The sequence below is a fragment of the Eurosta solidaginis genome, chromosome 3 (genome assembly GCF_040869045.1).
Source record: "Eurosta solidaginis isolate ZX-2024a chromosome 3, ASM4086904v1, whole genome shotgun sequence".
In the NCBI taxonomy this organism is placed as follows: domain Eukaryota; kingdom Metazoa; phylum Arthropoda; class Insecta; order Diptera; family Tephritidae; genus Eurosta; species Eurosta solidaginis.
Window position 1 is genome coordinate 204,758,860 of NC_090321.1, and position 15,998 is coordinate 204,774,857.

Sequence of the window (15,998 nt, forward strand, 5' to 3'; positions counted from 1 at the left end):
ATACAAACACATTCCAGGGTTACCCTATGCCCATTTTCCTACATGGTTATTTTCCCTTATTTTGTCTCCAAAGCTCTCAGCTGAGTACGTAATGTTCGGCTACATCCGAACTTAGCTTTCCTTACTTGTTTTTGTTACTTTTTATACAGGATTGAATCAAAATTTTAAATAATTTTGATTTTTTTTAAATATAGACCATATATATTTTTGCGTGATATTTTATTACCCACTTTTCACATTTTACGATAAAAAATTTATAAATCATTTATATGAATTTATCATACAAATTTGTATTAAATCGGCTATACTGAAGACTCAGGATTGACATTGTTCCAATTTGGCTATCCCAAGTAAAGAAGTTCGAGCTAAGTCAGGTAAAAAGGATGGGACTATGCCACTTTCAGTTATTTCTTGGCAACCGAGATTGAATATTGGGAAAAATTTGGCGTTTACAATGCTTTTCGCGTCAACCATTTATTTGAAACAAGGAAATCTAATAATTGTATGGACACATTTCGTTTTATCATTCATTAAGCAGCTTAATTTACTTCCTACAAAGCTTCACATTTGTCTACGGTACTAAAAAAAAAAACGAAATGCACTTTCACACAATCTCTGTGAATAACAAGTACCAGTGTTGACTTTGATGAAGACTGACAAGGAAGATAAGCATTCGACCAGTATCGCACCAATATAATGAGACGCATCAGAGAAAATAAATAATTGTGAGAGTATTTAAAAAGCAAAAAAGAAATAATAATAATAATAAAAATCCCAGTGAACAACAAATAAAAATGTAGAAATTCAACAAAATGTTAGTACGAAAGACGTATAACCAATTGATGAACTGACGCGATTTGATGACTCTAAGCATTATTAAAGTACTTGCAGAAACCACATAAAGAGACGATGAGCGAAAACTAAAATCAACAAAAAGTAACTGAACATTATGCTTTCACATGTCGTTAACTTAATGTGAAAATGTGCTAAGTCAACTTTTACGAATTTTACAGGAGACGAAAAAAAATTAATAACTTTTGAAATAACCTTCTTTTTTTCAAAACTGTGAATGAGGATACCTTAATTGCAATGCTTTTGAGTGCAGAAACTTTGAAAAAGATAAATAAAAATTATGTCTGCCAACCCAGTAGCTATTTTATGACTTAGCACAATTTCCGCACTCATAACAAATTTTTTTTCCTGACTTAGCACTTTTTACTCTATATGTTTTCCCATCACTCCTCAACTTAATGATTGAAATAAAGCATTAAACCTATATATTTCACAAAAATCACTATTTATTTCTCAAACTATTTCTAAAGGTTCTAATCTGGACTCTTTTGCCGGATGGCCGGATGGTGCGCAGACTTAAATTTATATTTAATTCAAACAAATGCTGTGTTGTGTCTTATTCCAAAAACTTTATCTACAAACTAAATGCTAAATCTCTTAATCGTTGTCAAGAGAGTACTTGGGTGTAGTTTTTAACTCCAAACTCTCTCTAGTACCATTGAATTCCTTGTTTCAAAATTTGTTGGAATGGTTGGGTTCAGTAGACTTAACAACAGTGACTTTAAGAACCCTAAGATGTTGAGGGCACTTTATATATCCTTGGTCAGATGTGATCTTGAATATTGCTCAATAATATGGATCCTATCCATGAATCTAACTCCTATAAAATTGAGATAGTTCAAAAAATGTTTACAAAAATTGCTTTACGTATGCTTCACTGGCCAGACGGCCTCCCATCATATATCAGCAGTCACAAATTGCTTGGTCTTCAGACTTTGCATAACAGAAGAACTTTAATCTCACTCATGCATGCCTATAATGTAATAAAATTTGGCAAGAATTGCTCTGATTTATGTAATTTGTTCATTCCATATATTCCAATGCGGGATCTTCGGCATAAAAGATTCTATCTAAATAACTAATAAAACGAATTATGCTAGGAATGAACTTATATCTAGAACTATACACCTAGCAAATCGATTCAGTAGTGTTTTTAATTTTAATAACAGCTTATATAAGTTTAAGCTTGAATTGTTTTCTGTTTTTAACTAGTCTGTAACAAAGTATGTAGTTATCGACATGTAAGAATTGAAATAGATTATGGTCAGCGCAAAGCATTTATCAAACACCAAAGGTATGTTTCAATTGGGTGAATGGAATTTATGTGTATGCAACTCACTCAAGGGGTTCCCAGCGCAATCTATAGCTTCTCTAACCCAATTGTCAACCTCACCTACACGTGGCGAATTCTGTTTCATTGACAGCCGAGACTTTGGCGACCCCAAGTTCTTCATGGAACTGGGGGGTGGGGAGGAAGGTATGGCCTAGAAGGTTTGATGTGGTCATATAAATTGTTCCCGAGATGTTCGGACTAGTACCTTAATAGTGCTTTGTTACCGGAACGTACCAGATCTATATGCAGCAAAGGACCATCAACATCGGCCCAAAGCCTTCGGGGAGTGTCTTTATCGTTAATACAACAACAACAACAGAGCATGTACTTTTAGACTGAATGAACTAAATAAGTAAATAAAATGCGCGCACAAAGAAATTACTAGTAATTCAGATTGATATTATTGACTGGTTGACTTAGCACATTTTTTTTGAATAGTTGATGACTTAACACATTTACACATCATATCAAACAGCACGTAAAAATTAAATATTAAAATATTTTTTTCTTGTGATAGATGTATTTTGAATTCAGTTTTAAAACTGCATTAAAATAAAATTTTTCAAAAAAAGTGACTTAGCACATTTTCACATTAAGCTAACGATGTGTACTTAGATATGTATAAGCAAGCGTAAACAGTGGGGCGTATTGCTGACCACAGTCATTTTCATTTTCATCATAAAACAACAAAAAATAAAAACCATTTGCTGTAAATGAGTTGTTGTATGTTGTCAGACTGAACAAATAAGACAGCAATAACAACAGCAGCGTACCGAATAAAAAGGAAAAGTGCAAGTGCACAACAACAATCGCAAAATAATTATAAAGGCAACAACAAGAGCAGACACAGGAATGATAGCAACAACAATCGCAGCATTGGCGTTATGAGCAGTGCACGGACTTTATTTAGCACTTTCAACTGAGTTCAATTTCTAACATAAAATGTCGGTATTTTCAAAAACAAAGTACTACGGTGTGTTCAGAAAATAACAGGAATTTTGGTTTTTTGAAAAAGATATTTATTTATTCATCTACATTAATGTTGTCGCCTTCAAAATAGTCCCCATTAGATATTATGCACTTGTGCCAGCGCTTCTTCCAATCCTCGAAACACTTCTAAAACTCGATCTTTGGGATAGGCTTCAGCTCTTTCAGGGATGAGATTTTAATTTCATCTATGCTTGTAAAACGACGGCCCTTCAAAGTTCTCTTTATTTTTGGAAATAGAAAAAAGTCACACGGAGCCATATTTGGCGAATATGGAGGCTGGGACATCGTTACAGTATTCTTTTTGGCCAAAAATTCACGAACAAGCAATGAAGTGTGAGCAGGTGCATTATCGTGGTGCAAAAGCCATGAAAGGCCGCACTTGTCGAGCCTTTTTCGATCTTGGCGATCCACTGTTTTACTCATTGCAGACTCACCGTAGGCCTTTGTTAACATTACGCACACTTTGTTAAACTTTATTTCATTCTTTACGCAAAATTTGATACAAATCCTTTGATCAATTTTTTTTAACAAACGAAAATCGCCGACCTCATAAAAACACGTCTAACCTTAGCAGGTGATAAAGAAAACATTGAATTCAGCTGAAAATTTTATCATCCTTCAGGGACATATGTATACAATTTTTGACAATTAGCCACTCCAAACCCGCGAAATTAAAAAAATGCCTGTTATTTTCTGAACACACCTTATGTACATCCAGAACACATACCGAGAAAGGACGATACACCTTATTAAAAAACTGTGTAAATGGACCAAGAAAAAGGTTTTGAGTATCTGACTGCTTAGAGGGTTTCCCATAGAATCCAAGTCTGATCTAAAAATTTAAAACTGGGATGTTTGTGGGATAACTAGTTAATTATTTATAATTGTTAATAGTCTCTAGGGAAGTTTTAGCTGTCCAAGACTATCATTTGAAATAAATAAATGAAGCTCTTTTAAAGGTCCCATACTCAAAACCTTTCTTTGGTATTCTAAATAGTCGTCTCTTATCGCACTATCCACGCTTAAATATTTCGAAATATAATTTTTTGCTCAACTTTGCACCTCCATAAATGATTAAGGACCGTTTTCACTATTTTTTAGTTAAATGAGATTTGACCTGTAGTATAGAAATCTATCAGCTTCATTTGACCTTTTCGTTTTCACCAACACAAAGTTACCAACCTCCTTTAAATCGATAATTGTGAATATTTTGTAGAACAAATCGGAATAATGTATTGTGAATACACGAAAACTAGGCAAACAGCTGACTTTTGTTTACACTTTTTGAGACGCAAAGCTTCAGTTAGCATTGGGAAAATTTCGAGAGCTTATAGATAACTCACTAACTGAAGATAGTGCAATCGGCCCTAACCTAAGTGAATCTGAACTTTAAGGCACAAAATATTAAAAAAAAAATCTGTTTCTTAAAACCATTTTCTATAGCCCATTTACGGAAAAGTATACCAGAGAACACCCAGAACCACAATCGTCTTTGTTCAAAACCATTAAGTCCGTTCGCATCATCTACAGATAGTTACCTAACATATTTCCTATGCTTCCGTGTTATAGTAATATATCTATCATTGGAAAAAAAGAGTAGAAATCCTCTTCAGCAAACAATTTTGGATGGTTCATTTTGGTAATTTTACCCCCTATATGTTGGTGAAATTCTTGTTTTCTCCTTGTCCACTGTCAGTTTCAATTTCAGTTGTTTTCTCTGCAAAATAGTCAAAATTATTGATTTTACTCTGTGTTGGCCACCATGGTTGGTGAAGCTATTTAAAGCTCTTACTTAACAAGAGGTAGTGTAAACGTCCCAAGGAAAATGAGGTGCCTACAATTTTCATTTTCATCGCCACGGGTGATACACTGGCGGCCAATGGGTTCGTTTATAATAAATGTTGGTTGCTATTAAATTTAAAGAAGTACGCGCACTGGTCATGTACACTTAGGAAATATAAGGTGAGTCATTAATGGTTTCTTTTTAAAAACTCAAAGAGAAAAGTAAACAAAAGTACATAAAATTTGACTCTCTTCGCATCATATAATCATCATATATCTACTAGCATTTGAGTGCCTTGAAAATTTAGACATTCGGAAATCTGACATTACTTCGTATCATAATTTTTTCATAAGAAAAATTTCAACTTGTTTCATATTTAAGAAATATTTGGAAAGTATATTTCGATCGTTGGACGAAAAAATTTGTGTTTGACTCGACCTTTGTTCGACCTTCACACATACTCTGACGGAGAAAATATTCTGATAAAATCAACCAAATTATAGATAATTTCAACTGGAATTTCTAACAATTTTTATCCATTGTAAATTGCTGTCAAAATCGCACAAATTATTGCTTCTGAATTGACAGTGTTAACAGTAAAATTAACAAAAAAGAAAACGTCATCACACGTAAGCAATTATTATTCTTTCCCTAAGAAAAAAAAATTCCATCAACACTGTTGATAGGAGGTCATAAAAACAAATAACTGAGCGCCCTGAGCATAGGTTTCACTTTAAAGTTAGTAAGCTGATGTATTTGCATAATATTCACAGTTGTGTTCTCATATTGAGCCCCTTTTTTCTAAGTATCATTGACATCGTTTCCATTTAGTTCTGGTCATGGCTTAGACGTGGTTAACAACATGACATTTCTCAATTTTACAAGCAAATGCAATTTTTATTAAAACGTGTCTTTTTGGTTTGAAGTTATAATATCTGAGATTAGAGGATAATGTCAGTTCTTAGATGAATTTCAAATTAACATTACGAAAAACATTTTTAATATGTAGCCTTAACTTACGGCATTTACAAAACAACAAAAGCGGTGAGGTGCCGTGTTCACCCTACTCATTCCTCTGCTGTCTGTGTCCCAGGAAGTATTTGGCCATTCGCTTAGTACAGTCTTGTCTTTCAGAGCACATCTCTCTGTAATACTCCAAAGGCTAGTCCATCTGATTAGCCACCGTCCATCATCCATAGTGTGAAATGATAGGAGACTTATAGAGCAGTAATTTTTATTCGACGATAGAAAAGTGTGCTTTTCAATTGTCTAGTAAGTGTAAGTGGTACTTGTAAGTAGGAGTAATGCTCTGTTATATTAAGTTGTTGGATAACGCTGCAGAGAAACGGGAGAGTCATTTTAAGTGACAGCTTTTCTCTACAGGTTAAATGACTCCTGATACTAATTGGATACAGACCGGGACAGTTAGTAGCCATAATTGTACCACAGTGCTGAAGTCTAGGATATCTGTACTTAAATTAACTAATCAAAGACAGCGACCATTTCAGAATCACTTAGTATAACTGAATCGGCTAAAAACTCGTTTAAAAAGTTGGCAAAGAAGTGCGACAGCCATTTCCTAAGTTTCAATTGAAAGCAGTGCGAGGGAAGGGAATTCGAATTCTCTTAATGCGATGGTTCTGCGCTAGTTCGTAAGTAGTGTGATTTTTGAACAGAATTTATTTGGTAGCAACTCCAGCACTCCTTATTTCGGTCACCGAAGACCAGGTCAGAAACTTTGTGAATTTTCACCTCCGCTCAGATTGAAACGAATCGCAGGGCAGTTGGACTTAGCTCATAATTCCATCATTATAAGATAGCTACATTAGGAGTCTTCTCTCATGGAGTGGATCGAACTGTAGACAACTTGTTGTATAGCTGACCGTTACACCATGCATTCCATATCGCGTAAATATCATATTGAATGCCCCTTAAGTTTTGTAGGTCATAAGAGCATTGGCAATAGTATGTACTAATATATAAATACAAATATATGAACCACCCTTTATTTAGTAATTACAGTGAGATGGACAGCGAATACTTGAAAAGGTAAAAGGTGTAAAGAAATCAAGTGAAGCGTGATAGCGAAAGAAAAACCTCTAGTAACCACTCAGCAACATAACGAAGCTCATCATTAACATTAAATGGCAGCAAAGCATCAAATGAACGTGCAACAGAAGCAAAAAAGTGGTGTATTTAAATTTTTGTGCAACATGCAACGGCTATCATCGAACAATTGAAAAAAATTACAAACCAGCAAATGCCATGCTAGTAACGGGTAATGGCGCAAGTTCTGGGCGCAGATAGCATAAAGCCAGCGCTATGTCAAGGGGCAATACAATGAATTAAACAAATGGCGTCATTCTCTCTTACAATGTCACTAAGCCGTTTGCTTGCCAAAAATCAATGAAACATAAGCTAATTCTTATAATCCTCAGTTAGTTTTTATTGTTTGCAGTGCTGTCAACTAAAACAAATTTTTATGTAATTTGTGCCACTGATTGTATTACGGTTATTGGCGCTTCTGACAAAATTTCGCCATTGTGAGTGAAAGTTGCACTTACTCATCCGAAACGCATTGACGCAATGCTGCTCTGCGTTACACAGCACTATTTCGGCAGCTTTTGCTTGTCTCTAGTGAAAAGAAGAACGAAAAATAAACAATTTCCTCGAGAATATTACTACCACCAATTTGCTAATTATGTCCACATTCAATGGTCCGGTAATCAGCTTCCGAATGGCAAGGGTTAAGTGAGGCAATGTTAATGCAACTAACTACAAATGATTATTAAATCTATACATTAGAGTAAATAAAGCAGAAAATAACAAAAAATCTAAGGTTGAAGTACCCAAACACAGTCGAACGATACCAAGAAATAAAAAACCGAAAAGAAATGAACCGAACTTTAAAAAACTCAATAAATCAACAATAGGTTCACGTAGCCACCCGGAGTTTTTTTTTATATATAGCTATAGGAAATTTGGAAAAGTGAGTGTAACCGTTTTTGGTGTAAAGATTTAATATATGAGATAATTTAGGTAGGAGAGGTAGAAAGTGTTGAAGTGGGAGTGGAAGTGAGATATCATCGTAGTTGTTCCAAGAAGCTTACCCTATTTGGTATATAGATTCTATTTATGTGATAATTTTGGTGGGAGGTTTAGAGGGTGTGAGAGTGGTAGTGGGATTGAGAGTGTAAGGTGAAAGCAGAATGAGAAGGGAATGGAAATAAAGTGAATAAGGGAAGGAAAGAAATAACAATGAGAAACAGGAATTGCTGTAGAAGTCTATTCGAAGATATAGGTAGGGATAGAGAGAAGTGACGAAAATTTTTAAATTTGGTCAATTTTCAATTTTCGTGCAAAGCAAAGTCTGCCAGGTACTTTGCTCTAAATAAAGAAGGCATTTGTAAATGAAAGACAGGTAGGATTGACCTTCATAAGCGTTAAATTTTACCCATTTTAAGAAGAAAATCGTTTTTGCAAAAGTTTGCGGTATTTTTTTTAGAATGTAGTTGACTTCAAAAACTTAAAAGCAAAAGTAATTTTGGGCTCGTATATTTACGACCTTAGGTTAAGTTAGATTCGGTTAGGTGGTAGCTGCCCTGAAAAGGGAAGCTCACTTGGACAACATGAAGGTCCGTTATGATACCACATGCAATAAAATAACGGTGACGTAGTTATATCTACTTAGAGAATCGTTTGGTAGGAATATTAACCTTCGATAAATCCTCGGGAGATTCAAGTGAGTCGCGACCAAAGTACTTTCGCCTAGTTCTGCAAAAGCTGGGCTATCAAGCATAAAGTGATTCGGTAATTCCACTTCATCATCCTTAATACATCTGCAGCAGGATGCAGTTTCCAGTATATTGAAATGTACCGCATGGATACCCATGGGACAGTGCCTTGTCAAAACCCCAATGACCATTGAACGGTGAGCCTTAGGGAACCCAATTATTTCGGCAAACTTCCTGCCATCCACTTTCAGCCAGAAAGATCTTGCTACCCTGGAAGACGTGGTGTCCGCCCAAAGTTTGCCGAGCTGACTCGAGGCCCAGCTATGGAGAAGCAAACCACAGGTGGCCAGCGGAATCCCGAAATCCCTACAGCCATCTTCTTCCGGTTCAGTTGTACCGATGCGGGCTAGCAGATCCGCTCGACAGTTATTCGGGATATCACTATGGCCCGGGACCCAGATAATCTTAATTATAAAATAGTTCGATGCAATCGCAAGCGAGATCAGGCACTCCCTGAACACCATCGATCGCACTGTAGTTCAACGCAAGGCCTTGATAGCCGCTTGGCTATCAGAGTATATATTAAATTCCCTAACCCTAGTAGCACTGGATAGCATTTCATCCACTGCATCCGTAATCGCAGCAACTTATACTTGGAATACACTGCAGTGGTCAGCCAAATTAAACTTACGGCTTACATTTAGCTCTTGACAAAATACCCCCCCCCCCCCAACCTTTCCGTCCAAATTCGACCCGTCCGTGAACAAGTTAACCGGTCCCCTGCCCCAGATAATTCCTCTTCCCAACTCCTCTCTCGGGGGAATGACTGGGGTGACGGTTGTATATGGAGCAGTTATATGCATACAATAGTCCGTCCTGTCCGGGATTACGACCTTTCAAACTATAAATTATTTTTTTTACAAATTTGGTCGCTCTGTCATATTTGATTTTTTTCTGGGGAGAACATCAGTCGTTTTGACAAGTTTTAGCTTTACCTAAAGTCTGTCATACAATATTATAACATCTAAAATCAGTTTTGTTATTAAATTATTAAAACATACAACTTGAGTAAAAATTGTCTCGATGTAGCCCTACTGAAGAAGATTATAGTGCCGAATCATGCCAGATTCACATCCGTATGAGGACTGTCCACACTCGTAATCATGCCCAAGCTTTCGGTTTCGTTATCACCTTCGCCAAGCACACTCTGTGTCAGGCGGCCGTCATCATTTCTACTGAAATCAGCAGCAGTTTGAAATCTTCCGTCATCTGCCAGATTTTGTGGTAGCATTCCCACGCATTGCACCTATCAGCTAACATTTGAAGCTTACGCAATCACGCAGTTCTGCAATCACGCAGTTCTGCTACACGTTTGTTTCTTTAAGTACCCGTCTCCAATCCACCACGTGTCACTGCGCGCGCACGTAGCACAGCCTTATAGGTGGCATCCTTCTCTCAGAGGAAGTGCTACATTTTTCATAACATCCCTTTCTTTGATGCGCTTGCTGGACACTGGTGCAGTTTCTACCATCAGTCGCGACTTGATCCACTTGATTTCGTATTATTCGCTTAGAATTCTGTCTAGTACAGAGGTCGTCAACTTCTGAAATAATTACTCACGCTCATTTCACAATTATTATCTCTGGTTTAGTAGCCCCAAAAGTGGCTATTAGGAGAACTCACCTAACCGTATAAATGCCTTATAAAGTGTGTAAACGTATAAATTTATCTAAAGCGTAAACGAGCTGTCAAATTTTGTATGAAAAATCATTTACACAATTGGTATAAATTTACGCCCACATTTCATGGTGAAACGCGGTAAACTTAAAGGAATGCAAGCCGTCATTTTCATCAGAAATCTCCAACATCAGTAAGCCATTTACAAGAATATCTTAGTTAAGACATTTTACTTTTGATTTTTTCATCTAATCTTGGCACTTTTTTAATTTCTATAATAATCACAATTTCTTTTGGCAATAATAAAGCTGATCGACAATTAGGTGCGTTCATATAACAGCGTGTGTAAATGAATTTAATATTACACCTTATACATTTTTATGCTTTAATAAGTCGCCATACTGTTTATTTGCGCATTTCAAAAAACCTATTTTGCAAACAGACGCTTATTTATTTATTTTATTTTATTTGCTTATGATAGCAATATATTTTGTTTTTAAGTTTTTGTTAGACTCAAACAAGAAAATGATATTTTTAAAGCATATTTACGACATAATTTCTGAATGTTAGCATATATGCGGCAATACGTCTTGCTTTGTTGCATAGTACAAGTTTATAAGTATGATCTGTATGAGAAGGAAACAATTCCTTTCTCTTTCTAACATACTGCCGTTTGACACTTCGGTCAGTGTCAAACTAGTGTGGAACTCAGTGGAACCTGCGTGGAACATGCGTTTGACACTGAACGAAGTGTCAAAATTACCGGGGTTGCTGTCGTGGAAAGCGACGCAGGGAAACAAAAAAAGGAGCGGAATATAAGATATGGGTTTTTTTACGAATTTGGTATGAAAATGTATTGCACCTATATGCGTCCAAAGAAAATTATACAAAAGTCTTGAATTGGGGTATCTGAGGACGCGTAGTTATTCCAGCATTAAGAATACAAACACGAGGGCTAAGTTTTTCTACCCGTTCAAAAGTTCTCCGCGAAAAACAGTTTGAAACCGAGGTCGACTGCAATAACCCGTCCAAAAATGTGGAAAGAGAAATAAAAAGAGGCGTTTTGTCCTGTTATCAATAGTTCAAAGGCGAAAAAGTAATCGAATTATTGGAAGCGAGGCAAAAACGCGTCTATTAATACCTCCCTCGACGGTTTTGATCGTGATTTAGAAATCGTCTCTGGTAATAAAGTATCACAATTTGTTAATTAAAATTGTCCAAAACATATGGATTTTAAAGAGAGATGTAATTAAGTGCTCATTTGAAAGTAAATAAGGATATTTCTTTGTAATTTTGCAATAAAAATTTTACACAGTTTTCGTTAGCAGCTACTACACTTTTCTTGGACCTAAGAAGTACAACAGTGCCAAATAGCATCCACACAAGAAACGAACAAGAACAAGAATTTTATCAGGTGAGCGTGGCTGTGTATGTGCGTGCTGCTACATATCCTACTTGTAAGCTGGAGACATTGGTGCTTCATCGGTAACCGTATCGGTAACCTTATAACAGCTGATTCAACCAACTTTATGAGAATCAATGCAAGCGATTATTTGTGCCGCTAAGGTCGTAACCGTATCGTAGCTAAAGCCGGAGTCATTGGTGCCGTATGTCGTATCGCTGTATCCGTATCCCTAACGTAATCAGCTGTTTATCGTTACCACGGTAAACCAAAACCCAATTGGTTGGCTACGATACGGTTACGACCTTAGCGGCACCAATAATCGATTGCATTGATTCTCATAAGGTTGGTCGAATCAGCTGTTATAAGGTTACCGATACGGTTACCGATAAAGCACCAATGTCTCCAGCTTAACCAATTGGGTTTTGGTTTACCATCGTAACGATAAAAAGCTGATTACGTTAGGGATACGGATACAACGATACGACATACGGCACCAATGACTCCGGCTGTAGACCTGTACTATGCTTTGTTGCGCGGCAATGAATTTTACTTTTACTAACACAGCATAGTTTCAGTTTCGCTGAACACTAGTCTAGTAGCTTTGTGTATGTTTTTATACTGGAATCTGATTTTCTCCGAGAAATTCCAGATCAACATTCTTTTCGGACTAATATATTTCAAAATTAATTGATTTTTTCATTTAATTTATTTATTTAAATTCTGTTAAGAAAATAATCAATGTGCGTCCACCTGTATTCCTTTACCTGCTAGTAGAAAACCATCTCAACTTAAATTGAACAAAAATTCGTGTACAACACCGCACATTCCACATTTTCACTCCACCAATTCGTAGTACAACCGCTTTGCGATTACCAACACAACAACAACACACAAACCAAATAGCTGAAAAATTTTAAACTTGACGACGCAACTCCGCTTGAATCACCACAAAGCAGCTCATTTTCGGGGATTGCGAGCTTTGTGGGGGTTTGGCTATTGTACTTGTGAAACTATGTGTACATATGTATACGTTTGTAGGTAAGTATGTCTGCATTTTGAGCTCTGTGCAAGTTGACTGTGGCATTGCATATTTCACAGTTTTGCAAGCCAATGAGGTTGGCATCAACGAGCAATTGAGAAATCAACAAAAAATTCACAACGTGCACATATCACAACGCATTGACGTTGTTTGGTAAACAAATACGAGGCGTGTTCAGAAAATATAGAAATAAAGTGTAACAAAGTGTGCGAAATGTTAACAAAGACCTACGGTGAGTCTGCAGTGAGTAAAACAGTGGAGGCGTTCTGGATCACCAACACCGAAAAAGGCTCGACAAGTGCAGTCGAACGTGAAGGTTATGTTCACAGTATTTTTCGATTTTAATCGCATAATGCATCATGAATTCTTGCCACGCGGTCAAACGGTCAATAAGGAGTACTACCTATAAGTTCAACGCCGTTTACGTGAAGCAATCCGAAAGAAACGCCCAAATTTGTGCCAAAACTATTCATGGCTTTTGCACTACGACTTGATCGTGAATTTTTGGCCAAAAACAATATTGTAACGATGTCCCAGCCTCCATATTCGCCAGACATGGCTCCGTGTGACTTTTTTCTATTTCCAAAAATAAAGAGAACATTGAACGACGGCCCGTTTTACAACGTGAAGTCTATCCCAATCTCATGCAATTTGAGGAGAGCTTTAACCTCGAACAACTAATTAATGAGTAAAGTTAGCAAACAATCTTGTTGGACCTTTATAGAGCATTAAAATTTCTTTAAGAATATGTATACCATGTGACTTCTGTGCTAGCTGTTAGAGCTCTCATATACTTATTACAAAAACTTGAAAATTTCTTCTTTTTAGGGAGAAATCAAAAATCGTGTTGAGGCACCTCTAAACATCAAAATAAATAGTTCAAACAATTTAATGGTATTTTCCGATCAGTTTTATTAATTTATATGCAGTTTTTCAGCTTTACTGATCTGTTAGGGTCAAGTGCAAATAAAATACGATTTATTCCACCATTTAGCCCAACGTTTCGATAATTATCCTTATCTTCTTCAGGGGCGGTCTATATTTGTTTATAACAGAAACTGAACATTGCAACAACATATATATTGGTACTACAAAGAGGGCGCTAAACACACGACTTGCAGAGCACCAAGCCGATATCAACAAATAAAAACACAGCACAGCGTTATCACAACACGCGGTAAACAACAAACACACAGTAGATTTCACAACAACAAAAATAATAGACAAAGAGACGAGAGAAAGAACAAGGTACACACTCGAGAGCTTAAGAATAATGCAAAACAGAGAAAAGGCAATGAACAAGAAAGAAGATACACAAGACATAGCCGCGACTTACTTATTATGCCTATGATACAAATAATTAGTTTTTAGTTTGATAAGTTTCCATACAATGATGGTAGCATTATAATGTAAATTAGTAAAGTAAAAATAAAATTGTTTTTAAATACCAATATGAGTGAATATATGTAAATAATTGTTGTGGAGTAATATTTCATGTAAAATTTAAATTTATAATTGTACAATATTTTGTTTGTAACTACGTATTTTAAATCGTGTAATTTTATTTCTAATGTTGTTTTTGTTTTTTGTATTCTATTATAAACAAATATAGACCGCCCTGAAGAAGGTAAGGATAATTATCGAAACGTTGGGCTAAATGGTGGAATAAATCGAATTTTATTTGCACTTGACTCTAACAGATCAGTAAAGCTGAAAAACTGCATATAAAAAGCTAAAACTTTTAAAGGCTATTTTCTTTAATGTCGTGAACATTATTTTTACGATATAAAAAGGAAAAAAAAATGTTAAAATGTTTGGAAATAAATTGTTTGTTTTTCCAGAAGTGTCAAAATTGGTTCATAAAGATACGAACCGTTGATATTCAAATAGTCCCTATCGCTCTTTTAAATATCCCAAACAAAACTTGTGTGAAAATTCCTTTCTTACCATCTTCATTTTTGTTCTATGAGAAATTAAAAAATGCGATACTGATAGTCTAAATATAAATATTAGAGGCAAACATTTTAAGAGACCAATTTTTTATACCTAAACAAAAAAAAAATATTTTTTTTACACTCTAATGTATATATACAAACATAATTGTATGTCCAACATAGATGGGCACTGGAAGTTGCATAAAGCGTTATAACCAGTAAAAAGCGGTACATGCATATGTATGTTAGGCTATCATAGGGGTTTTTTCTTCCAATATAGTTCGCTTGATCTATGCAGCTATTGTGAGGCTGAGAGCACAGTGCTCGCTATAACTAGCGATAAGCTATGGTAGGCGAAAGCATTATTCGTTTTCATACATTTTGCAAGCTGTCCTTATGACCACTTCAAATGCTCGTAAGGTCAATTGAACTTACTACTTTTACAATTTGACTTTTTGGGTGAAAACCCCATAGCAATATACAGCCATTTAATCTCAGCACAAAAAAAAAAATACTTTCGCAAGATGGGTTAGACTCGTAGTTGAATATGTTTTTCTTATTTCAAAGAAATATGCATCGGACCATCTTATAAACCGATTTTTCGCTGTAATGAAACCAGAATTTTTTTTTTTCCAAATTTTCACTAACTTTCATCGGAAAATTCTCTCAACTTTGTTTGAATAAATTCTTCTTATCTCAGAGAGGACCCATTGGGTCAGTTTTTTATCCGTAAATTTAATATAAAAAGTTATTTCAAATAATAACGAAAAATATTAAAACGTTGCCGTTGTTCAACAGTTCTTAACATTAACGTGGATATGCGACACAATATAAATGACCTTATGAGAAAAAAAGAGTTCACTTTATGGCCATTCCTGAAAAGCAGAAAGGTCATAATGCCAACATCGTTGACATTTTAACCATTTGAAATTTGACGCTGTGACCATGTCATACGGTCATAACTGCAATTGCCTTTGTGGCTATTTAAAGTGGTTATAAGGCAACTGGCGTTATGGTCGTTGAACTTATGTCACCCTCCAAAATTTGCGCTTTTGTGCAAACAAAGCTTCAGCATAAGCATAAATTAAGTGTTAACTGTTATGTATAAAGCACAACCATTGCTTCTGCCAGCATGCCCATATATGCTTTTTAAATATACCCAAACATCTGCATTGCCATTGCGGTCTTTTTTGGCTCTTTCGTATTTTCCTTGATTTTGCATTTTACTTCGATATTAACAAGTATTTGGCT

At 35.7% G+C, this 15,998-nt stretch overlaps 1 protein-coding gene across 11 annotated transcripts in view; it reads right to left on the reverse strand.

Annotated features, from left to right (window-relative positions):
• jbug (filamin-type immunoglobulin domains fbug) overlaps positions 1-15,998 on the reverse strand; it is a 229,773-nt gene that overhangs the window by 66,284 nt on the left and 147,491 nt on the right. The window lies entirely within an intron of this gene.